The 26216-nt window shown below is 47.9% G+C and overlaps 1 protein-coding gene across 1 annotated transcript in view; it reads left to right on the top strand.

The window, feature by feature from the left end:
• The first annotated feature begins 17141 nt into the window (after nucleotides 1-17141).
• The window catches only part of shoc2 (SHOC2 leucine rich repeat scaffold protein), a 117778-nt gene continuing 108703 nt past the window's right edge, over nucleotides 17142-26216 (top strand). Inside the window, exon 1 of the mRNA XM_078565180.1 lies at nucleotides 17142-17270. The gene's annotated coding sequence lies outside the window, so the exon portion shown is untranslated. The remainder of the gene's footprint in view (nucleotides 17271-26216) is intronic.

A 26216-nucleotide genomic window follows, 5' to 3' on the forward strand; every position in this document is an offset into this window, starting at 1 on the left:
CTGGACCATGATCTCCATGGCATCTGCTATCCTTCCCATGGAGACCTCATGCATGCACATGTGGGCACCACTTTATCAGAAAGCATGTGGAGGGCTCTGCTGAGGACTTCCAACAGCTCTGTGTGATGCTCCCCCGCCTTATGCTGACTCTTCACGAAGGCCGAATCCAGAGGATCATCATCTGACCTGAACCTCACGGATGCCTTTTCCCCAACAGTCCTCCAAGTGCTGGGGAGCTTGGCCAAACCTGCCTCCTCCTGCTGCGGACATGTGTCTGTGGGTGAGCACCAGATTGTGAACCCAAGTGTGCTCTAGATCTTGGTCCCACCGAGGTGTGTGTCTCTGTGCTGGTGGAGGGTTTGGGTAAGCGCTGTGACAGGTCTTCCAGGCTGCTTATTTCCAGCTCTTCAGTGGAGGAGGTGTCCTCTTGGCTGGAGGTGAGGACCTGGATGGAACTGAGGGACTGGCTGGCTGAGGGTGTTGGTCACTTGGCAGAGCTCCCTGTGAACCAAGGTAGAGATTATTAGTTCATGGCAGCAGAGTCAAAAGCAGGAGAGACAGCACTCACAATTGTGTTGAGAGTAAGATGATGTAGTGCAGGATCCTCACATGGGCGTTCGCTGTCTACCTCACCATCGCCGCAGGCATGGTCCACATCATCATCAGTTAGCACGATGGTATGGTCCTCAATGTGTGATGGGCCTAATGTGGGCCACTCCAACCCCTGTCTGGGGCCTCCCTCTGCTGTTGTGAGCCAGCTTCTCCTGCATGAAAACAGATGGAGAGAGTGTGAGCAGGACACATGGCACTGCCTGGAATGTTTGTGTGGTGAGCGGAGCCACAGGTGGGATCAGCTCAAGAGATATGAACCTTATGAAGATGTGAGGGTGTGTGTGTGAGTGTTAGTGTTGTCCCTTGAGCTGTGAGATCCCTGTGGGTGTGTGATGGGTTTGTGAGTGTGTGAGTTGTGAGTGATGAGGTGGTTGGCTTACCCTGGTGGAATGGATGAGAGCATTCACCCTCTTCCTGCACTGGACAGCTGACCTCCTCTGTGCTCTGGTGGTGCTGACCGTCACTGCCACTGCCTCCCAGGCCGGATTGACCTGGGAGGTGGACCTCCTCCAGCCAGCGCTGGGGTAGAGGACATTGCAGTGGGTTTCCACTGTGTCCAGCAGGTGCCCAGAAAGGAAGCACTAAATTTGGGGGCAGTCGTCTTCTTTGCTTTCGGGGGCCATCTGTTGTCTGGAGCAGTCCTGGTCTGTAGACATGAAGTAGGCTGTGCTCTGGTGCACTTTAAATATGGCACCCGGAACGAGGAAGCACTGAGGTCACAGCGGGACTGGCAAATCTGAGTCTGCCCGCCAATGTTCTGGCACGTTTCCCATGAATGTATTATTATTGAGGCGGGACATGCTGGGAATGGGATGATACAGCCCAAAAACAGATGCAGATTGTGTGCTGTGCTTACCAGATTGTGGTCCCGAGGCTGCTCTGCATTTAGATCCCACTGAGGTGTGTGTCCCCGTGCTGGTGGAGGGTGTGGGTAAACGCCGTGATGTGTATTCACCATTGCTGCCCTCAGGTCCTCATCTGAGGTGCTCTCAGCGCTGGAGTAGGGGTCAAGGTCGCCTGAGGGCGATGTGGCAGATGTGCCTAGGAGAGAAAGTGGAGATTATTAGTGCTTGGCAGCTGGGTTACACACAGAACAATGAATTCAGAGTAGCATTGACAGAGGGATGACCTGGTGCAGGATCCTTATGCGGATGCTTACCACCGACCTCACCGTCACCACAGGAACAGCCCACGTCCTCTCCGGCCAGCTCCAACGGACAACTCTTGAACGGTGAGAACCTTGATGTCCGGCATTCCACCCCCGATCTGGGATCTCTCCCGTTGATTGTGTGTATGATCTTGTCCTGCACAAAGGCAGATGGAGAGAGTGTGAGCAATGTGCATGCCAGGCAAAATGAGAAGGATGCCAGGCGTGTGTGTGTGCTGAGTGGTGCCATGGATGGGATGAGGAGGCAGTCTCCAGAGGAGATGAGGCTAGATGGAGGTGTGAGGATGTGTGTGAGAGAGTGAGTGGTGATGTCCCTCAAACCAGCAGTGAGATCCCTGTGAATGTCTGATGGGCTTGTGAGTGTGTAAGTCGTGAGTGATGAGATGGTTGACTGATCCTGGCGGCATGGATGAGATAATTCATCCTTTTTCTGCACTGGATGGCCAACTCTTGTGTGCAGTATTGGCACTGACCACTGCTGCCAACACCTCCCAAGCTGAAGTAGTGAAACTGATGGGCCTCTTGCGGCCAGAGCGGGAGTAGAGGACATCACTGCGGACCTACACGGTGTCCAGAAGGCGTCCTAGGGATGTGTCACTGGACTGGGGGCCTGCATTGGTCTTGGTTTTTGGGGCCGTGTCTTCACTGGAACAGTCCTGGGCTGCAAGCATTGAGAACTGAGCCTGTGGCGGCAGCTTAAATATAGCGCCTGGACGGATGAAGCAGTGAGGTAACGGTGAGGTGGTGGGCAAATCAGAGGCTGCGCGCCACCGAGGTGGCGTGGTTCCCCTGACTGCATGATTCATGAGGCTGGAAGGGGACGAAACTGCGCGAAAATCCGCCATTGCGGCCAGCGTCACTTTTCACGCCTGCTACCACAGTGCAAATCTGGGATGATTCCATCAGAAGATTGGCACATGGCAAAAAAAACAGAATCAAAACGACGGACAGAGCTCACGGTTTGAAATTGTTGAACTCAATGTTGAGCAGAGGAGGCTGTTAATTGTCTATGAGGTGCTGTTCCTCCAGCTTGAGTTGAGCTACACAGGAACAGCAGGCAGAGGACAGGAATGTGAGTGTGAGAGCAGGTGGTGAATTAAAACAGCGAGCAAAGGAAACTCAGGTCATGCTTGCAAACTGAGTGGAGGTGTTCCACAAAGCAGTCACCCAATCTTCCTTTGGTCTCGCCAATGTGGAGAACACCATATTTTGAGCAGCGAATACAGTAGACTAAATTGAAAGAAGCATAAGTAAATTTCTGCTTCACCTGGAAGGAGTGTTTGTGGATGACAATGAGGAGAGAGGAGGTAAAAGGGTAGGTGTTATGCTTCTTGCGATTGCATGGGAAGGTGCCATGGGAAGGGGACAATGTACTGGGGGTGGTTGAGGAATGGACCAAGGTGTCGCGCTGTGAATAATCCCTTCAGAATATTGACAGGGGAGGGGAGAGGAAGAAGCGTTTGGTGTTGGCAACACACTAGAGGTGGCAGAAATGGCAGAGGGTAATCCTTTGAATGGACGCAGGTGGGTTGGAAAGTGAGGGCAAGGGGAACCCTATTGCGGTTCTGAGAGGGAGGGGAAAGGGTGAGAGCAGAAGTGTGGTAAATAGGTCGGACATGATTAAGGGCTCTGCCAAACCACAGTGTAGGGCAATCCTCAGCTGAGGATAAAGGAAGACATATCCAAAGCACTGCTGTGGAATGGGGAGATGGTGGCATAGGGTAATATTGCTGGACTTGTATCCAGAGGCCTTGGCTAATGACCTGGGGGACATGAACCAAGGTGACCACAGCAGCTGGTGGAATTTAAACTCAATTAATTAATTGAAAGCTAGTCTTGCCATGCAGCAATCGATTGTGCTTAAAATCCATCTGGTTCACTAATGCCCTTTAGGGAAGGTAATCTGTCCGTACCTGGTCTGGCCCACATGTGACTCCAGACCCACAGCAATGTGTCATTGACTCTTAACTGCCCTCTGAAATGGCCGAGCAAGCCACTCAATTCAAGGGCAATTAGGGATGGGCAATGAATGCTGGCCTTGCCAGAGATGCCCACATCCAAAAATAAATTAATTAAAAAAAAGGTTGCATCATCAGAACAGAGATGGAGAAACTGGGAAAATGGAATGGAACAAAAACTAAAATTGCTGGAAAAACTCAGCAGGTCTGACAGCATCTGTGGAGAGAAAGTCAGAGTTAATGTTTCGAGTCCATATGACTCTTCTTCAGAACTTAAGAGAAGTATAAACGTGGTGAAATATATACTGTTAAAGGGGATGGGATAGGTGAAGCTGGATAGAAGGCCAGTGATAGGTGGAGGCAAAAGGAGGGACTGCAAAAGATGTCATAAACAGAAGGTCGAAGGGGTGATGATGGTAGTGATATTGATGGCGGTTCACCTCTCCCACCCCCCCTTAAACAGTATATATTTCACAACATTTTTACTTGTCTTTAGTTCTGAAGAAGAGTCATACGGACTCAAAACGTTAACTCTGTCTTTTTCTCCACAGATGCTGTCAGACCTGCTGAGTTTTTCCAGCAATTTTTGTTTTTGTTTCAGATTTCCAGCATCTGCAGTATTTTGCTTTTATTTCAGAATGGGATGGAATCCTTGCAGGAAGCAGGATGTGAGGAATTATAGTCGAGGTAGCTGTGGGAGTTGGTGGGCTTACAAAGAATATTAGTAGACAGCCTATCCCCAGAAATGGAGACAGAGAAGTAGAGGAACAGAAGGGAATTGTCAGAAATGGACCATGTGAAGGTGAGAGAAGGGTGGAAATTGGAAGCAAAGTTGATTAAGTTTTCCAGTTCTGGGCGAGAGCAGGAAACGGCACCAATATTGTAATCGATATACCGGAAAAAGAGTTGTGGGAGGAGGCCCGAGTAGGACAGGAACAAGGAATGTTCCACATACCCCCCAAAAAGATAGGCATAACTAGAACCCATGCGGGTACCCGTAGCAACACCTTTATTTGAAGGAAGTGAGACAAGTTAAAGGAGAAATTGTTCAATGAAGGAACAAGTTCAGCCAAGCGGAGGAGAGTGGTGTTTGGATGGGGACTGTTTAAGCTTTTATTCAAGGAGAAGCAGAGAGCCCTCAGACGCTGCTGTTGGGGGATGGATGTGTAGAGGGATTGGATGCCCAGAGTGAAGAGGAGGCAGCTAGGACCAGGAAAATGGAAATTGTTGAATTGACATAGGTTCTCAGAAGAGTCACGGTTTAGGTGGGAAGAGACTGGACAAGGGGAGAAAAATAGAGCCAAGATAGGATTAATAAGTACAGAGGGACAGGAACAGACTGAAACAATAAGTTAATCAGGATGGAACTGTTTGTGGATTTTGGGAAGGAGTTAGAAGTGGTTTGCTCAGGGTTGGGGGACTAGGAAATGGGAAGCTATGGAGGCAAGATTTCCAGAGGAGATGAGGCTAATGACAGTGCTAGAAACAATGTCTAGATGTTTAGTGGTGGGGACATGGTCCAGGGGAAGGTAGGAAGAAGTGCCCGAGAATTGGTGCTCAGCCCAATTTCAATATGTTTGTTTACACTTCTTCTACTTCCACTAAAGTTCCCCTCGACCCCCAAGCCCTGAAGTCACAGCTTTCTTTAGTTTTTCTCTTTTCACCCTTCATGGCCCTTGGAGCCCAACTTGTCCATGAGATCCACATCCTGCTCCCTTAACTTATTTCCACCAAACAGTTGATGGCCCAGCTTCCCTTCCTGGCCTTCATGTCATCCGGTATTGTTAACAGTTCCCTCTCCTGGGGCACTGGAAGGAATGTTCCTGGTCATGCAGAGGTGAGTTAGAAGATGACACAGGGAGGAAAATTAGAAAATAGCAAATCACCTCCTTGCACACTCCTGACTCTGAACAACCCTGAATAAATGAATGAGTTTTGACAGGTAACATACAGACATTGAAGGTACTTGATTGGCTGTATTTCACCTTGAGACATCCTGAAGTGATGACCAGCGCTATAGAAATGCAAAGTGTTGCCTACAAAATATAAAAGATCTCTGTCCCCTATACTAATTTTACTTCCTTTTTATCTCTCTAACGCAGCATTTCCCTGTTTTTACAGGTGACAAGATATCGTCCAACTGTTCCAAAACCATACTGTGTGTTCACTGGAGAGTATAGTGGATACTGGTGGTAATAATAAAATACAATATAGTAACATAATATGCTATAATGTTGCATCAGTCTGATGAAAGGTCATTAATTTGAAATGTTAAAGAAAGACTTGCATTTATATTTCACCTATCAGCGGCTTCAGGACATCCCAAAGCACTTTACTGTCGATGAACTGCTTTCGAAATGTAGTCACTGTTGCAATGTTGGAAACACAGCAGCCAATTTGCACACAGCAAACTCCCACAAACAGCAAAATGATAATTACAAGGTAATCTGTTTTTGTGATTAGAGATAAATATTTTCCAGGATAGCTCTGCTGCCATGGAATCATTTTCATTTACATCCACTTAAGAGACCAAGTAGGGTCTTGGTTTAATGTCACACCTGAAAGACAGTACCTCCATCAGTTTTGCACTGGCCTTGGAGTGGGTCTTGAACCTACAACCTTCTCACTCAGAGAGTGCTCCCAACTGAGGCGGCAGGACTGACAAGTTAACTCTATCTCTTTCTCCACAGCTGCTGCCTGACCTGCTGAGCATTTCCAGCTTTTTTTTTGGTTGTGCCCCTCTAAAAAAGGGAGCAGTTTTAAACATTGTTGGTTGATGGTGGCACTTGGGGCAACCCTTTGTGACATTCAAAAGGGATTTAGACTGTTCTCTAAAAAGGAAGAATATGGAGGGTTAGGGGGAGAGGGTGGGAGAATGGCATGAAGCGAAATGGGCTGAACGGCCTGAGCAGTAACAATTCTGTGATACTCTGAATCCCTCATTGGTGATTCCAGAGAAATGGCAACAGAGCCGCATCCCCGAGCGGTACGCTCTTGCAGAGGGGTAGCGGACCATGCGTGGGGAGCAGAGCATGTGGGGCGGGGAGCATGCAGCAGTGGTCGGGGGGGAGGGAGGGAGTGCGTGGTGGTGAAGGTGCGGGGTGCATGACGCTGTGGGAGCAGACCGTGCAGGGGATGGTGTACAAGGGCAAGGAGGTTATGCTGAACTTGCATAGGACACTAGTTAGCCTTCAGCTAGAGCGTTGTGTACAGTTCTGGGCGCTACACTTTGGGAAGGATGTGACCGCATTGAACATAAGCACATAAGAACTAGGAGCAGGAGTCGGCAATTCAGCCCCTCGAGCCTGCCCCGCCATTCAATACGATCATGGCTGATCTCATTTCGGCCTCAACTCCAATTTCCAACTGGAGACAGAGGTATGAGAAACTTCAGTTATGAAGATAGATTGGAGAAGTTGAGACTTCTTCTTGGAGAGGAGAAGGCTAAGAAGAGATTAGGTAGAGGGGTTCAAAATCATGAGGGGTCTGGACAGAGTGGATAGGGAGAAACTGTTCCCGCTCGAAAAAGGATCGAAAATGAAAGGGCACAGATTTAAAGTGATTTACGAAAGAAGAAAATGCGATGTTAGAAAAAGCTTTTTCACACAGCAAGTGGTTAGGGTTTGGAATGCACGGCCTGGAAGTTTGGTGGAGGCAGGTTCAACCGAGGCATCCAAGAGGGAATTGGATGGTTATTTGAATAGAAACAACGTGCAAGATTACGGGGAAAAGGCAGGAGATTGGCATTAAGTTGTAATGCTCATTTGGAGAGCTGGTGCAGACACGATGGGCCGAATGGCCCCCTTTTGCACCATAACAATTCTGTGATTCTGTGGGGGGTGAGTACCTATCAGGGGAAGGGGAGCGCATGGGGGAGAGGTTTGAGTGGGAGGAGTGCGCAGTGGGCGTAACGGAGTGTGTGGGAGAGGCGCGTGCGCGGGGGAGGGGAGTGTGCGGTGGGGGAGGGGAGTGTGCGGTGGGGGAGGGGAGTGTGTGGGGGAGGAGAGTGTGTGGAGGAGGGGAGTGTGTGGGGGAGGGGAGTGTGTGGGGGAGGGGAGTGCGCGGTGGGGGAGGGGAGTGTGCGGTGGGGGAGGGGAGTGTGTGGGGGAGGGGAGTGTGTGGAGGAGGGGAGTGCATGGGGAGGGGAGTGTGTGGGGAGGGGAGTGTGCGGTGGGGGAGGGGAGTGTGCGGTCGGGGAGGGGAGTGTGTGGGGGAGAGGAATGTGCGGTGGGGAGGGGAGTGTGTGGGGGAGGGGAGTGTGTGGGGGAGGGGAGTGTGCGGTGGGGGAGGGGTGTGTGTGGGGGAGGGGAGTGTGCGGTGGGGGAGGGGAGTGTGTGGGGAGGGGAGTGTGTGGGGGAGGGGAGTGTGCGGTGGGGAGGGGTGTGTGTGGGGGAGGGGAGTGTGTGGGGGAGGGGAGTGTGCGGTGGGGGAGGGGAGTGTGCGGTGGGGGAGGGGAGTGTGCGGGGGAGGGGAGTGTGTGGGGGAGGGGAGTGTGCGGGGGTGGGGAGTGTGCGGTGGGGGTGGGGAGTGTGCGGTGGGGGAGGGGAGTGTGTGGGGGAGGGTGTGTGCGGGGGGGAGGGGAGTGTGCGGTGGGGAGGGGAGTGTGTGGGGGAGGGGTGTGTACGGGGGGGGAGGGGAGTGTGCGGTGGGGGAGGGAGTGTGCGGGGGGAGGGGAGTGTGCGGTGGGGGAGGGAGTGTGCGGGGGGGAGGGGAGTGTGTGGGGAGGGGAGTGTGCGGTGGGGGAGGGGAGTGTGTGGGGGAGGGGAGTGTGCGGTGGGAGAGGGGAGTGTGTGGGGGAGGGGAGTGTGTGGGGGAGGGAGTGCGCGGTGGGGGTGGGAGTGTGTGGTGGGGGAGGGAGTGTGTGGGGGAGGGTGTGTGCGGGGGGGGAGTGTGTGGGGGAGGGGTGTGTGCGGGGGGGGGGAGTGTGTGGGGGAGGGGAGTGCACGGTGGGGGAGGGGGGGTGTGGGGGAGGGGAGTGTGTGGGGGAGGGGAGTGTGCGGTGGGAGAGGGGAGTGTGTGGGGAGGGGAGTGTGTGGGGGAGGGGAGTGCGCGGTGGGGTGGGGAGTGTGTGGTGGGGAGGGGAGTGTGTGGGGGAGGGGTGTGTGCGGGGGGGGAGTGTGTGGGGGAGGGTGTGTGCGGGGGGGGAGTGTGTGGGGGAGGGGAGTGCACGGTGGGGGAGGGGGGGTGTGGGGGAGGGAGTGTGTGGGGGGAGGGGAGTGTGCGGTGGGAGAGGGGAGTGTGTGGGGGAGGGGAGTGTGTGGGGGAGGGGAGTGCGCGGTGGGGGTGGGGAGTGTGTGGTGGGAGGGGAGTGTGTGGGGGAGGGGTGTGTGCGGGGGGGGGGGAGTGTGTGGGGGAGGGGTGTGTGCGGGGGGGGGAGTGTGTGGGGGAGGGGAGTGCACGGTGGGGGAGGGGAGTGCACGGTGGGGGAGGGGGGGGTGTGGGGGAGGGGAGTGCGCGGTGGGGGTGGGGAGTGTGCGGTGGGGGAGGGGAGTGTGTGGGGGAGGGGTGTGTGCGGGGGGGAGGGGAGTGTGTGGGGGAGGGGAGTGCACGGTGGGGGAGGGGGGTGTGTGGGGGAGGGGAATGTGTGGGTGGGGAGGGGGGGTGTGGGGGAGGGGAGTGCGCGGGGGGGGGGGAGAGAGCAGCGCATGCGCGCGGGGAGGAGTGCGTGCCGGACGGGAGTGCACGGTGGCGGGAAGCGCGCGCGGGACGGGAGTGCACGGTGGCGGGAAGCGCGCGCGGGACGGGAGTGCACGGTGGAGGGAAGCGCGCACGTTTACGTGATTACCTAAGATGGAGGAGTCGCGGCGGTGACGCAATGACGTTGGCGGTCTGGAGCTTGGGGAGGCCGCGCGGCTGGTGTCGGAGCGTCGCCCGGAGCTGAGTTAGTGTCTGAGGGGGGGGAGTGAGAGAGAGAGCGGGGAGAGGGGGAGGGAGCGGAGACAACAATAACACCGGGGGCAAGGCCTGAAACCTCCGGGTAAACCACCACCGGCCGCGGGGCGGGCAGCAAAACCCCCCGAGCCTTTGAGCGGCCGGGGAGGCAGAGTGTGTCCGGGGGGGTGGGGGGAGGGAGGGGGGTTTGGGGCCGGGGGGGTGGGTGGGGGGGTAAACCGGCTAACGGCGGGGGGAAGGGGCCGGGGCTGGGGGGAGCTGTGCTTCCCTGTCGGTGACGGACGGAGCTGTCAGCCGGACCGGGCTGGGCCGGGCCTCGGGAGAGGAAGAGATTGAGTGACCCGAGCGGGGAGGCTCGGGGGCCGCGGCCAATCACTCAGCCCGGCGGCGGCGGCGGGAGGAGGAGGAGGAGGAGAGTCGGCCACTCACCAGGTAAAGGCAGCAAATGTCCATCGGCACAGACTGGGGCTGAGGATGGGGTTGGAGTTGGGGCTGAGGATGGGGTTGGAGTTGGGGCTGAGGATGGGGTTGGAGTTGGGGCTGAGGATGGGGTTGGAGTTGGGGCTGAGGATGGGGTTGGAGTTGGGGCTGAGGATGGGGTTGGAGTTGGGGCTGAGGATGGGGTTGGAGTTGGGGCTGAGGATGGGGTTGGAGTTGGGGCTGAGGATGGGGTTGGAGTTGGGGCTGAGGATGGGGTTGGAGTTGGGGCTGAGGATGGGGTTGGAGTTGGGGCTGAGGATGGGGTTGGAGTTGGGGCTGAGGATGGGGTTGGAGTTGGGGCTGAGGATGGGGTTGGAGTTGGGGCTGAGGATGGGGTTGGAGTTGGGGCTGAGGATGGGGTTGGAGTTGGGGCTGAGGATGGGGTTGGAGTTGGGGCTGAGGATGGGGTTGGAGTTGGGGCTGAGGATGGGGTTGGAGTTGGGGCTGAGGATGGGGTTGGAGTTGGGGCTGAGGATGGGGTTGGAGTTGGGGCTGAGGATGGGGTTGGAGTTGGGGCTGAGGATGGGGTTGGAGTTGGGGCTGAGGATGGGGTTGGAGTTGGGGCTGAGGATGGGGTTGGAGTTGGGGCTGAGGATGGGGTTGGAGTTGGGGCTGAGGATGGGGTTGGAGTTGGGGCTGAGGATGGGGTTGGAGTTGGGGCTGAGGATGGGGTTGGAGTTGGGGCTGAGGATGGGGTTGGAGTTGGGGCTGAGGATGGGGTTGGAGTTGGGGCTGAGGATGGGGTTGGAGTTGGGGCTGAGGATGGGGTTGGAGTTGGGGCTGAGGATGGGGTTGGAGTTGGGGCTGGGGCTGGGGTTGGGGCTGGGGCTGAGGATGGGGTTGGAGTTGGGGCTGAGGATGGGGTTGGAGTTGGGGCTGAGGATGGGGTTGGAGTTGGGGCTGAGGATGGGGTTGGAGTTGGGGCTGAGGATGGGGTTGGAGTTGGGGCTGAGGATGGGGTTGGAGTTGGGGCTGAGGATGGGGTTGGAGTTGGGGCTGAGGATGGGGTTGGAGTTGGGGCTGAGGATGGGGTTGGGGTTGGGGCTGAGGATGGGGTTGGAGTTGGGGCTGAGGATGGGGTTGGAGTTGGGGCTGAGGATGGGGTTGGAGTTGGGGCTGGGGCTGGGGTTGGGGCTGGGGCTGAGGATGGGGTTGGGGCTGGGGCTGTGGATGGGGTTGGAGTTGGGGCTGAGGATGGGGTTGGAGTTGGGGCTGGGGCTGGGGTTGGGGCTGGGGCTGGGGCTGGGGTTGGAGTTGGGGCTGAGGATGGGGTTGGAGTTGGGGCTGAGGATGGGGTTGGGGCTGGGGCTGGGGTTGGGGCTGGGGCTGGGGCTGAGGATGGGGTTGGAGTTGGGGCTGAGGATGGGGTTGGGGTTGGAGTTGGGGCTGAGGATGGGGTTGGAGTTGGGGCTGAGGATGGGGTTGGAGTTGGGGCTGAGGATGGGGTTGGAGTTGGGGCTGGGGCTGGGGTTGGGGCTGGGGCTGGGGTTGGGGCTGGGGCTGAGGATGGGGTTGGAGTTGGGGCTGAGGATGGGGTTGGAGTTGGGGCTGAGGATGGGGTTGGAGTTGGGGCTGAGGATGGGGTTGGAGTTGGGGCTGAGGATGGGGTTGGAGTTGGGGCTGAGGATGGGGTTGGAGTTGGGGCTGAGGATGGGGTTGGAGTTGGGGCTGAGGATGGGGTTGGAGTTGGGGCTGAGGATGGGGTTGGAGTTGGGGCTGAGGATGGGGTTGGAGTTGGGGCTGAGGATGGGGTTGGAGTTGGGGCTGAGGATGGGGTTGGAGTTGGGGCTGAGGATGGGGTTGGGGTTGGAGTTGGGGCTGAGGATGGGGTTGGGGTTGGAGTTGGGGCTGAGGATGGGGTTGGGGTTGGAGTTGGGGCTGAGGATGGGGTTGGAGTTGGGGCTGAGGATGGGGTTGGGGTTGGAGTTGGGGCTGAGGATGGGGTTGGGGTTGGAGTTGGGGCTGAGGATGGGGTTGGGGTTGGAGTTGGGGCTGAGGATGGGGTTGGGGTTGGAGTTGGGGCTGAGGATGGGGTTGGAGTTGGGGCTGAGGATGGGGTTGGGGTTGGAGTTGGGGCTGAGGATGGGGTTGGGGTTGGAGTTGGGGCTGAGGATGGGGTTGGAGTTGGGGCTGAGGATGGGGTTGGGGTTGGAGTTGGGGCTGAGGATGGGATTGGAGTTGGGGCTGAGGATGGGGTTGGAGTTGGGGCTGAGGATGAGGTTGGGGTTGGAGTTGGGGCTGAGGATGGGGTTGGGGTTGGAGTTGGGGCTGAGGATGGGTTTGGGGTTGGAGTTGGGGCTGAGGATGGGGTTGGAGTTGGGGCTGAGGATGGGGTTGGGGTTGGAGTTGGGGCTGAGGATGGGGTTGGGGTTGGGGTTGGAGTTGGGGCTGAGGATGGGGTTGGGGTTGGGGTTGGGGTTGGGGTTGGAGTTGGAGTTGGGGCTGAGGATGGGGTTGGAGTTGGAGTTGGGGCTGAGGATGGGGTTGGAGTTGGAGTTGGGGCTGAGGATGGGGTTGGAGTTGGAGTTGGAGTTGGGGCTGAGGATGGGGTTGGAGTTGGAGTTGGAGTTGGGGCTGAGGATGGGGTTGGAGTTGGGGCTGAGGATGGGGTTGGGGTTGGGGCTGAGGATGGGGTTGGGGTTGGGGCTGAGGATGGGGTTGGGTTTGGGGCTGAGGATGGGGTTGGGGCTGAGGATGGAGTTGGGGCTGGGAGGATAGGGTTGGGGCTGGGGTTGGGGCTGGGGCCGGGAGGATGGGGTTGGGGTTGAGGCTGGGGTTGGGGCTGGGGCCGGGAGGATGGGGTTGGGGTTGAGGCTGGGGTTGGGGCTGGGAGATTGGGCTGGGTGTTGTTTGGTGTGAAGGTTGACCTTCTGTTGTGGGAACCAATAAAAGCGGAAATGCATATTGTGATATAAATGTGTACACATACACACTCTCACACTCACACACACACATATATATATATAATTTAAATGTAAGGGGTTTTCTTGTGCAAACTCGGCGGAGCTTCTGCCTCCTCTGAGCTGGCACATTTTTTTAGCAAGGCTTTTTTTTTGTTTATTCAGCAGGAAAAGGAGAGGGGGTTGTTTGGAAGAGAAGATACAAGACTTCTTCCTAATACTTCAATTTTTGAAGATTTGCTAACTTTCGGGGAAGAATGAGATTTTTTTTCGATGTTTTATTAACCGGCAAACATCCTCTGCTAAGGGTGATCGCGTGAGAGCTGGGTTCTGATTGTGGTGGGGGAAATGGGGACAGGCCCCCCGCCCCCCCCCCCCCCTTCTGACTTTAGAAATAAAAAAGAGCTGACAAACTTGAATCACTGTTGAGAAAGCCGGAGGCATTGCAAAGTGTGTTACAATTCACACGCATCTAGACTTTAGAAATGTGACTAATGTCTGTAGTGCAGCTGTAGATTTGGACGGGACGAAATGTTAAATGTTTCACATTATATGTCTTCTTGCAGCAAAAAGTGACTTGCAAAGAGAAATACCATGTTAGTTTATATCAGTGTAAAATATTCGTAGGTACGCGAAATTGCATTAAAATCAACGCTGCAAATTGACGTTATATGAATTATTGCCAGAGTTTATTCAGGAAAGGTGGAATACACTCTTCAGCTTTGTAACACCAGGGAATTTCTCCCCTGTTGCTAATGGACAGTTTGGAGCATCTTTCTGATATTGAACAGTTAATCTTTGCTGCCCCATTAAAACCATTGCCGCAGCATGACTTGTGGGAATCCATGTAATTTTGTTAAGATCATAGCGAATTAGAGGTCATTAAATTGCTTGTAAGTTTCAGGTTCCAGATCAGAACAACTTTTTCGCCCGTACTGAAGTGTGTGGCCTGGATTGTGATATGTGTCAGAAGTAGTTTTATTAAAAATTGTAGTTTACTTTTTGTAAATCCGAATTGAAACTCAGAAAAGCTTTAAATCCTGTCATAAAGATAAAAGCAAAATACTGCGGATGCTGGAAATTTAGAATAAAAATACCTGGAAAAACTCAGCAGGTCTGACAGCATCTGCGGAGAGGGATACAGTTGACGTTTTGAGTCCATATGACCCTTCATCAGAACTAAGACATATAGAAATGAGATGAAATATAAGCTGGTAGAAGGGGATGGGACAGGTAGAGCTCGATAGGGGCCAGATTTGATATCGAGTTCTATCTGTCCCACCCACCCCCCTCTACTAGCTTATATTTCATCTCGTTTCTATATGTCTTAGTTCTGATGAAGGGTCATACGGACTCGAAACGTCAACTGTATCCCTCTCTGCAGATGCTGTCAGACCTGTTGAGTTTTTCCAGGTATTTTTGTTTTTGTTTTAATAGAGTAGATAGTTGGAACAAGCTTACTGCTTTGCAATCTTATCAAAAATGTTATTTTGACATTGTAAACCAAAAGAGCAAAGTTCTATTTAATTTATATTAATTGAGTCTCTAGATGACAGCAATGCTTTGAAAGTGTGCATGCTTTTAATTACGTACCTACAATTATGGGATCTTTTAGGTCTGCTTTTAAGCTCTGGCTGGCCATTGTGTACTCAGCCATCAGCTCCATGAGATTTGTTGAAATTGGAATCATTTGGGATATATTGGGAGCCAATTCTCCTGCTTCCTTCCTGTCCCGCTCATCCCATCTGCCCTGTCCCCTTGGACTCTGCCAGCAGATCGATTGACAATCACAGCTTTGACTGAAATTTGGCTGACAGGTAGTGACAACCTGCTCCTTATTAAGGCCATCTAAAGAAAGATGGCGATTGGTGTATTGTCCTTACCAGCAAATCATACCATTGATGCTTTTCCCCATGTGCTCTCTCACATTCCCCTTTAAGCAATTTATCTTGTTTCACTCCTTGCTTGTCTTTCAAAACCTTTCTTCTTCTTTACTGCCCCATTCTAAGATTTTCCCTGGGACCTCTTCCCTACTTCTCTCCCTCAGCCTATGCATTGAGCATTCTTTACCCATAGTGATTTCTCATCTTCCACCCCCCCCCCCACCAAACCCCTCTGATTTCACTGTATTTCTTGAACCTCTCTCTTCATATAAACTCTACTATCCATATTCATGGACGCTGCCTTGACTTAGCCATACTACGTAGCTTTTTTGCTCTTGTGGTCTCGATCACAGCATGATCACCTTCAACCACTTCCTTATGTCCCTCCCATTCACACCACCCACCCTCCCCAAGCCCACTTTTCTCAGACCTGTTCTGGGAAAATAAAACTCCCTGACGCTACTTATTTATGATTGCATTTTTAAATTGCCAACAATCTAAACTTTGCCTTTCATTTGCCATGATGTTTCTGCAGCTGTTGATCTCCTTATCACTTTTGACTCCTTCACTTTTGATGCCCTTATCTTATGTAAAACATTTACTGTTCCATCCTGGCTATTCCCCTGGTATTCTCCCCATATTCACTCCTTCAAGTCAAATGTGGCGAAAAAGCGAGCATATCTGGTGCACGACTGGTTATTTGTGCATCACTAGATCTGAGCCATATCGGGTCTTATCAGAAATCACTCTCCTGCCAAAACTGTCCATTCGTTCAGGATCATTCCTTAAACTCCTCTCTGCTGCCCCCATTATCCTCACCTCCGACAAATGTGAAAACTTCTATGTCACTGGAATTGCCAGCATCCATTTAGCTGGCTCTGTGCTGCTTTCCCATCCCACCTCCCTCTTCCTACCCTGTACCCCTGCCTCTGATGCAACTGGTGTGCCATGAGGAGGAATCAGAATATTGGCCATTACTGTTTGACCCCAAGTTATTTCGACTCCATGTACTTTCCATTACAAAGACTGCCTACTTTCACATTGTAGCAGTGCCCAACTCAGCTCATCTGCTTCTGAAACTGATCCTGCCTTTGTTGACTATTGTGATGTCTTTTGAACAGCCTCCTGTCCTCCATAGCCTTAACCTCGGCTCGCCTAAAATGCTACCTCATGTTATCCTATCCCACAACAACTTCAGCTTGCCCATCACTCCTCTCCTTGCTGACCTACATTGGCCCCTCAGCTTCTCCAATTTAAAATTCTGATCCTCATGTTTGAAACTGCTCTTTGCTTTATCTGTAACCTCCTTCAGCCCTGCAACCCAAGCTGAACTCTCCGTTCCCTCGACTCTGTCTCCCACCCCTGTCAATGGGCATGCTGTTAGCTGTCGAGGAATCACACTCTGAAATACCCTTCCTAAACCGTGTGTCTCTTTTTTTTTAAGACCATACCTAAAACCTAACAATTTGGACTAAACTTTTGGTCACCTATCCTAATCTTTCCTCCTCTGGTGGCCATTTTTGTCTGATTATGCCTCTGGAATATTGTGGGATGTTTATCGGTGTTAATGGTGCTATATAAATGCAAGTTGTTTACAAGTCCTGTTCTGATGGCTAAGAGAAACGTCTTCTGGCAGATGGATGATGTTTGAAAGTTCAGTATCTCCTGTTCTGAATAATATGGTTGGACATCAGACATCTTTCACTGCATTATATAAACTTAGTCAATTGAGAATCTCGTCACTGGTTGCTTGATGTGCTTACCTACAGAGATAACTGGCTGATTTGTGAAATTGCTCAGTTGAGCTAAAGGAGACAAAATACTGCATGCTTATGCTAGTACATTAAGTAGCTTAATCTGATCCAGCATGTGCTGTGTCGCTCATGTTTTTGTTGGCATGTCAGACTCTTGAGGACTAATTGTTTGGTAGGTTGGAGAGGAGAGGAGTGGTGGTGGAGGGAGAGTTGCTGGGAAGGGGTGTGGTAAACCTAATGCTTTATGTCAAATAGAGATCTTTGTTACTTGTAGACGAGGAGAAGAAGAAAGGTGCATATCTTAAAAAATAAAATAAATGATTATACACTGTAAACATTGCATCCTTTTGAGTCTCTAAAGTTCCATCAAGATACACCATTCCTTTGGTCCTCTCCCCATAGCTATGTTGCATAGCTATTAGTCCCAAAGAATTTCACAGTGCAACTTGTATGAACAGAATCTGTTCCAGAATGTTGTGTACATTATCAGTGGTTACCTACTATAGGTGAATACAAAGAAACTTGCTGTCTCCTTAATTAGCATAATTGTTTCAGTATAATATTGGGCAAGATTTGTGTTTGCCTCTGGGATCCTAGAGTTTCAGCATGAGAACTCTTTGATTGTAAGTGAAATTATGGCTCTGTTTTATTTTCTTCACAATAGTAAATATTAGCTCTGTGCACACAAGTCTTGCATTCATGCCTACTCTTATTGTGCACGTATGTTTGTTTACAAAAATAGAATGGAAATATGGTGTATATGGTACAAAGCTTGCTGTTGTGTGCTGGTGTCTTCATTTATTGTGTGGATAATAATTTGTTTGCTCGGGACCTGCAATATTATTCCGCCAACATTGTAATCACTCTGGGGAGCAGTACTTTGTGTGCAGGAATGGACGTATACCTCTTAATCTAATACTGTTTTTCCAAATATGGCACTCTTACCAAGAATTGTTTTGTGTAACTTTCATTTAAAAATAAATTGGGTGAATTTTATCTCGAGGCATATCGGTTTTAGGGAGTGGAGCATTTTTTTTTTGATTACGTGCCAGCAATCAATCACTTCCAAGTTGGGTTCAACACAATGAGTTTCGGAGCAAAGTCCCCTTTTTGCTGCCTTTACAACATGCTAGCCTTGGAAGAACATTTCCAAGATACATCAGTGTAGATTTTTCTATACTGTACACGAGCCATTGAGAGGCAGTCTCAACTCGGAGCCATTCATGCTAGATTAGAAGTTCTATATTGTGACCTCATGCCACCTGTGAACTGAATTGAAACTGGCTTAATTCTTTGTTTCGAAGCCTAACAGTAGTCCAATCAATTTGGACTGTTCTTGAAACTTTGGGCTTAAGGTGAAAGATCAGTGTGTAAACCTGTTATTTTACATGCAATTATTTGAGGTTGAAAATTCACTTTCTGCTTTAACTCCCAGTCGGGCTTGCTGGTACATGTGTGAGATGCTACAATACTAGGCTTTGGGAGATGAGGGTTTAAAATAATGGAGAATTGTTCAATGTCTGATTGTGGCCTGGTGGACAACATGTGCTTTACTGCAGCTATAATTTAACTTTAAAATTCTCAACTTTAAGCAGCAACTTGCAGTTCAAAAGCTTTATGTATCTCCTAAATTGCATTTTCACTAACGCTTTAAACATCTAAAACATATAATTGCAGGATGAAAGTGCTTTCCCGTGCTGTCATTAGGATTTCAGTGAACTGTAATGGTGGGCGTGTGAAATGTTTATACTGTGTCCACTTGAAATGTGAAAACCACCCAGCAGTACAATTATATATTTTGTTCTTCCAGTTTTGGATTGCCGGTATGTCTGGAGAGCTATATTATGTTGAGTTATATAATATATACTTGGATGCAAGCACTGGTAGATGCAGGTCTGTTGCTTGTGGTAGGAATAATTTAAAATATGGAATTAAGAGAATCACAAAGTATTGGCAAAACACTACAGTTTATTGACTTGCATGCTCTTCTCCTGAGGTATGTTGGTACCATTAGACAAGAAGGCTGATGATACTTATTTCTCTCTCAATTCTATAAGGAGGCATTCTATTCAAAGGACTAATAGGTAACATTAAACAAAAGCATGATAAAATTACGTATTGTTTTAAGTTCACTGGCATAAATCGTTACCTTGTTTCAGAGAGACTCTCTTTGAAGCTGGGTTGTGGGATCAAACCCTACTCCAAAGGCATCATTTAGACTGACACCAGTGCAGTACTGAGGGTGTCTTGCAATGTCAAAGGTGCCATCTTTAGAATGAGCTGCTAAATTTGGGTGGATGTAAATCATGTGGCATTATTTGAAGAATAGAAGAGAATTCTTCTGATGTCCAGGCTAACATTTATCCCCCAATCTACATCAGTAATACATCTCTTTCTTGTTAATGAGATCATATTGCAGAAATCGGTTGTGAAGCTTTTTGGGACTTTGAGGCCATAATAGGTGCTGTGTAAATGCAAGTTGGTTTTTCTTGCCAAATTAAGGATAGAGATAATATATAATAATACCACCTTTCTAGATGCCTTAATTGGTGGTTTTGAATCCCAGTTCAATGCCTAGTCTTTGTGAGTTAGCTGTTTCATCCAACTTGCTGACATATGCCACATTGTCCCTGGTTTAGGTTGGAGAAAATCATTTGTGTTTCCTGATCAGTGGACAGTGACTCCTGTATATTGTAGTAAATACAAGTATAAGGATTTGTATGTCTGTGCACACTTGAAGATAGGGTCAAGCTTAGTTAAATAATGTGCTGACAGTAATCTAGGAATTTAAGAACAGGATTGGGCGATTTAGCCCCTCATGTCTGCTGTGCTGTTCACAGATCCTTGCTAATCTGTGACCTAACTCCATCTAGATTCACTGTGCAAGATACGAGAGGATAGAAAGTTAAAGAATCCAATGATGAGATTGGATGGGTTCAAAAAGTGCATAGAAATGAGTGATTTTAAATAATTTTTGAATAATCACCTTTGTAATTTCGTAAAGATCCACGAAATTGAGGATGTTCAAGCTAGGAAGAAAGGTAGTAACAAAGCGGTAATATATTTTGTTTTTATGCGATGGGGGTTCATAAAATGCTTAGACTCATTGTAACCCCTATTCATTTTCAATGGCATTTCCATGTTTGAGTTCGGTTTCCTAAATATGGTAACAATCCAAGATATTAGGTACCAGTAAAACAAGAAACAAGATCCTTGCAGGTCATGTCTAAACCTAATGTCTCAGGAAAAGCATCATAAAGTAATTATGCAGTTCAGGTAAGTAGATGCCAGAGGAACATGATTCCTACATTTCAATTAAGTGAGCCACTTATATAACTTATGTTGATAATTGTAACATCTGATCCAAAATATGTACATGCTGACTGACATGTTTAAAACTAATAAGTTCTAACAATATCATCATTTTGTTTCTGTAATCTAACCTTGGGGCTTAAGTTTAATGCAAAATGATATTGAACATTTTCTTTTTTGAAATGCTTTCAGCTGATATGCTCAGCCTAGTGTCTCAGTATCTTATTTAGCCTTTGGCAGATGCCAAATAATGTTCGTGTTTGGCAGCAAGAATGCTTTGAAGGGGAGGAAAGAAATTCTCTGAATGTTCTATCAGGAACTCGCCAGAAATGTTAATTTTCAGCTTTTGTTTACGTCAGCCTACCAGACAGCTAGCATACTTTGGTCAGTTTTCGAAATCTAAACATGGTAGTTAGCACACTGGTTTGATAGCACACGGTATTTGGAGGTGATTCTTTTTGCTTTGCCCTCAATTGTTCTCTACTGCAATTGTTAACTCTACTGCAAATATTTTTGCCCCTCCTGCCTCCTCTTCCCTCAGAAGGGTTGACTTCTTGCTAGGCTGCAACTGCATGGATGCCATATGTGTAACGAAAGAACAAGCTTTGCATTGATATAGAACTACTCGTGACTTTGCAAAGCACTTAACAGCCAGTGGAGCACTTTTGAAGTGTTGTTGTTGCCGTGCGGGAAACGTTTGCACAATTTGCACCCAGTAAGGTCCCACAAATGGCAAGAAACATTATCATAAAAGCGAAAAATGGCGGATGCTGGAAATCCAAAACAAAAATAAAAATACCTGGAAAAACTCAGCAGGTCTGAAAGCATCTGTGGAAAGGAGCACAGTTAACGTTTCGAGTCTGTATGACCCTTCAACAGAACTAAGGAAAAATAGAATAGAGGTGAAATATAAGCTGGTTTAAGGAGGGGTGGGACAAGTAGAGCTGGATAGAGGGCCAGTGATAGGTGGAGTTTGCTGAAAGATGTCATAGACAAAAGGACAAAGAGGTGTTGACAGTGGTGATATTATCTAAGAAATGTGCCAATAGGTGACATTAAGGGTAGAAAGCAGGACGAGCAAGGTACAGAGCCCTAGTGGGGGTGGGGTGGTGGGGGGATCGAAATAGGCTAAAAGGTAGAGATAAAACAATGGATGGAAATATATTTAAAAATAATGGAAATAGGTGGGAAAAGAAAAATCTATATAAATTATTGGAAAAAAGGGGGATCGGAAAGTGGGTGGGGATGGAGGATAGAGTTCACGATCTAAAGTTGTTGAACTCAATATTCAGTCCGGAAGGCTATAAAGTGCCTAGTCGGAAGATGAGGTGCTGTTCCTCCAGTTTGCGTTTAGCTTCATTGGAACATTGCAGCAGGCCAAGGACGGACACGTGGGTATGAGAGCAGGGTGGAGTGTTGAAATGGCAAGCAACAGGGAGTCTAGGTCATGCTTGCGGACAGACCGAAGGTGTTCTGCAAAGCGGTCACCCAGTCTGCATTTGGTCTCTCCGATGTAGAGGAAACCGCATTGGGAGCCGCGAATGCAGTAGATTAAATTGAGGGAAGTGCAAGTGAAATCCCTTCCCCTCTACCCTGCCCCCACTAGGGCTATCTGTACCTTGCTCGTCCTGCTTTCTACCCTTAATGTCACCTATTAGCACATTGCTTAGCTAATATCACCACCGTCAACACCTCTATGTCCTTTTGTCTATGACATCTTTTGGCAATCTCCACCTATCGCTGGCCCTCTATCCAACCCTACTTGTCCCACCCCCCCCTTAAATCAGCTTATATTTCACCTCTCTTCTATTTTTCCTTAGTTCTGTTGAAGAGTCATACGGCCTTGAAATGTTAACTGTATTCCTCTCCGCAGATGCTGTCAGACCTGCTGAGTTTTTCCAAGAAACATTATCAACTCGTCTGTGTTCTGGTTTTGGTTGAGGGATACAGGTTGGTCAGGACACTGGGAGAAATCTCAGACCTTTTGAATATTGCCATAGGATCTTTTGTGTCCACTTGAGGGCAGACAGAACCTCAGTTTAAGGCTTCATCCAATAGTTAGCATCTCTGACAGTGGAGCATTCCGTCTGCACTGCACTGGAGTGTTGGCCTTGATTTTTGTGCTCAGTCCTTTGTGAACAAGTGAATATTGGTGGGCTGTATTTGGTGTGGGTCAGGGAGCGGAGGGAGAAATCATAGTCAAGCATATTCTTACTCTTTTGCAGACCAACATGAGGCCATTATGTGGTGATCCAAGTTGGAACACTGGCTGTTTTTCTCCACAGTATTCCAGCAGTGCTCGGCTTGGACCTTCTTTAAGTTATTACCTTTGTTATCTGAATTTGTTACCACCCTAACATCTCGGCTATTATTGAGGTTCAGCTGTGAACCTGGGCCAACATATTAATATGTTTAAACACTTTTATGTATGGATGTGGATGAAGTTTTGTGTGAGAAGTTACTTTGAGTGCATGAGGCCACTTGGTGGTAGTTTTTGATCAGTTGTCCATATTTGTTTACTTATCTTTTTAGTATAATAATGAGCGCTGTTTTTTGGAAGCAGGGTAGTTTCACCAGGAGTGCCAATATTTTTATTGAGTTCCTCACACAAGTCGGAAAACCCCTGTCCTTGCAAGCAGTTTAAATTAACTATTAGGACTAGTTAATATAGAACATGGTAATTCACATAAGCTTATTGTTCATATGTTTAAAAGAACAGTCTCCTACATGGAATCAGAGAATGGTTACAGTGCACAAGCAGACCTTTCTGCCCGCTGGGTCCATGGCAGCTCTCTGCAAGAGCAATTTGCCTGGTCCCACTATCCTGCCTTTTCCCTATAGCATTGCAATTTTTTTTTCTCTTCAGATAATTATTCAGTTCCCTTTTGAAAGCCATGATTGAATCTGCCTCCACCACTCCCAGCAGTGCATTCCAATCCTAATCACTTGCTGCATTAAAAAAAATTCTGCATGTTGCTATTGCTTCTTTGCCAACCACTTGAAATCAGTGTCCTCTGTTTCCATAGGTGGAAGGACCGAGAACCAGCCTCTCCCTATCTACTTTGTTCAAACCTTTGGTGAATTTGAAACTTTTATCAAACCTGCTGTACTCCCTGTCTCCTCAAAGGAGCACAGCCCCAGCTTCTCAGACCTATCTACGGAACTTAAAGTTCCTCATCCCTGGAACTATCCATGTGAATCTCTTCTGCACCCTCTCTAATGCCTTCACATCCTTCCTAAAGTGTGGTCTCCAGAACTGGGCGCAATCTTCCAGTTGAGGCCAAGCCTCAGCCCCAGTGGTTTATACAGGAATAAAAGAACAATCAGTCCTTTGAAATTCATTTGGGGTTTTCACCTTAAATGCTGCCCATACCTTTCCACTTAGCCATTTATAGTTTCATATTGGAGCTCCTAGCATGCCAGGGGCTGGTGATATTTTGCATTGGATTATTTGCTGCAATTCACATCCAAGTTGTTTGGTTATACTATGCATTCGCTTAAGGGATATATTTTAACTGTCATTACAACATTGCATAATTTGAACACCTTCCACTGGGATAAGTCTGGATGGCAATTTGTGTTTCTGGATTAAATATGAAGGAAGCTGGTATTTTAGGCATTGTTAGTTATTGGATTTACAAAAATGTAGCAAAAATATTGTAAGTAAACATAGCAAGAATACAGATGTTTCCTTTTTTAAAAAAAAAAGCAATTTGATTTTTAATGAAGAAGTAAAATACTGCAGCTGCTGGATGTGTGAAATAAAAACAGAAAATTCTAGAAAAATAAGAACCATTCCTTGTCCCAGTATTACTGTTGGATACGTTCAGGGAAAAGTTTACAATCCCTCAGATGCAGGACAAATTGGTTTCCGAACTCATTTGTGCCCTTCTCTAAGAACTTTTAACAGGACTTTGTAAGGACTAGGATATGCAGTTTGGGTGGGACTCGTTGATTATTTTAATGCATTGGAATCGTTTTTAATGCATATTTAAAGTTCTGTGATAGAGTAATTTTCTTTTGTTTATTGTTATCATTCATTCATTGTTTAAAAAATACAAATAAATCAATGCACCTGAAATGAATTTTTGCATGGATAATAAAGTGAAATTGAATTGAAGTGCTCAACAGGTTGGACAACATCTATGGAGAAGAAACAGACTTAAAGTTTCAGCTCTATAGCTTTTTGTCATAACTTTGATTTTTAACCTCATTTGCAACTCTAAAGGTGTAATTGTTAAAGTAGCAAGTAATGGGTAAGCAGTTTGCTTTGAGAGTACTTGCTGGCAGAGTGGCTGTGTTCTTTCATATTGATAAATTTAGCAAATTACTATGTTATGAATTTATTGCCTGATTAATGTGGTCTACTTTCATGACTGACTATTTACTCTGAAGTGTAGTGTGTTTTGTAAATGCCTGATTATATCACTCACTACTAAAAGCAGTGCAACCTGGTCAAAATTGTTTAGAGTTTCATACAAATTTCAAAGTTGTCTACTTGTTTGGTTAGTGGTTAAACTTTTTTTCAAATATAAAGATTGAGCAGTACTATTGAATAAATTATCAATTAAAAATTTTCTCTTGCGTATATGAAAACTAGTATTTGCATGTGAAAAAGTATGTAAACATATTGGAGCTGGTCTCTCGTGGACTGGAAATCAATTTCTCTATAATTTGCCACCTGACAGTATAATTTGGTTGCAAGCAAAGCTGTCAACTTTGACAGTGGGGCTCTTTTGTGATTACATGAAAAACTACCCAGTTTTCCACCCTAAACACTGCTTATTTTAAAATCTTGATAGAAATTCTGTGGCTTACTCTGGACATCGCTGGAGTAAAATCACCAGCTTTTCCAGAGTTTATACCACAGATCCTGACATTAAGCCATGCAGGTAGTCCTAGTGGGTGACCATGTGTGTGCTAACACTAATTTGTTCTACATTGGCATCTATAATTTTTACTGATCTGAGGGCCAAAACATATTACCAGGAATCCTTTTTTGCCCTTCCAAAGTCTTTTTGATAGTTTTTTGAACGAAAATACCAGAGAACTTGGTATCCTGCAAAATTCATATTTGTTCAGCATTGGCGGGAGCAAAGAGGGATTTCTTTGACAGTTCACTGGGCACTTTATTCCACGGGTGAACTTGATCTGCAAGTGTTGTGTGTCTCTCCTCTTGATCCCTGTGTTTCAGTGGTAGAAATATGTTTGGATTGGACCTGTATTGGCGATAAATGTTAAAAGTGGTAAATTTAACTGCTAAAATGCTTTTAGCACTATCACCCATGTCTGCAAATATTTCCTTTGTTGATTAGTGAATTAGACTTCTCTTTGGATTGTGCACTTGATAAATACTCCAGTGTTGGGCCTGTTCAGTTGCAAAGACAGTAACCAGTGCTCTACTCTAAGTGCATTTATAAAACAGCCCACTAAGGCAAGCCCTACATTTAGAGTATTGGATTCTAATATTACATAAGTTTATGATTTGCAGATTATTAAAATCTGACAGCTATATCTACTATTCAAACTTTGGCCTTCAGGATGTGGAGGAAAAGCATGAAGTAATAACAGACAAACTAAAGTGACTTGTAACAGAGTAGTGTCTATTTTTTTATTTTTTAAAAGGAAAAATTCTGTACACAAACTTTAACAATAATTGTTTATAACCTTTATTGAAAGGTTGTTTGCGATATAGTCAATCAGACTGCTGTGGTTTACTTTATATAAAAAAAATTGAAACCAAATTACTGGATTTAGTCGTGAAGGGAATGAGTGCTTCAGATGCTCATTTTCTTTTGTTGATTTATCTTGCTTGGCAGTTAGTTACTATGTTTACTCACGAGTATGGTAACCCATGTATATTGCAACTTCTACTTTCCAAAAAGCTGAAAAATATTTATTGTCTAACTATAAGATACCTGGTCAGTCACTGTCTCTAGACAGTGGGAAATTTAATTTTAATGATCTGCTGACCATTTAATGACCTGCCAGTGCTGCACCCAGACAGGGAGTAAGGGCCAAATGTATGGGCCAAAGTCTATGATAAGCCCAAATTGGACTGGACCAGGAGCAGGTGAATGTGCTTCCCAATCTGAGCTGTAGTGTGAATATTAGATGACTCCTATTTTTGACCCTGGTGACCTAAATTTCAGATTTTGAACAGAGCTAAGCAGATAATTTAATTATCTTACTTAGACCTAGAACAGAGAGCTGTCTAAAATGTATATCTAAGTATGTTGCTGCTTTAATTTCCCTGA

Source organism: Cetorhinus maximus, chromosome 20 (assembly GCF_964194155.1).
Source record: "Cetorhinus maximus chromosome 20, sCetMax3.hap1.1, whole genome shotgun sequence".
Classification (NCBI taxonomy): Eukaryota; Metazoa; Chordata; class Chondrichthyes; order Lamniformes; family Cetorhinidae; genus Cetorhinus; species Cetorhinus maximus.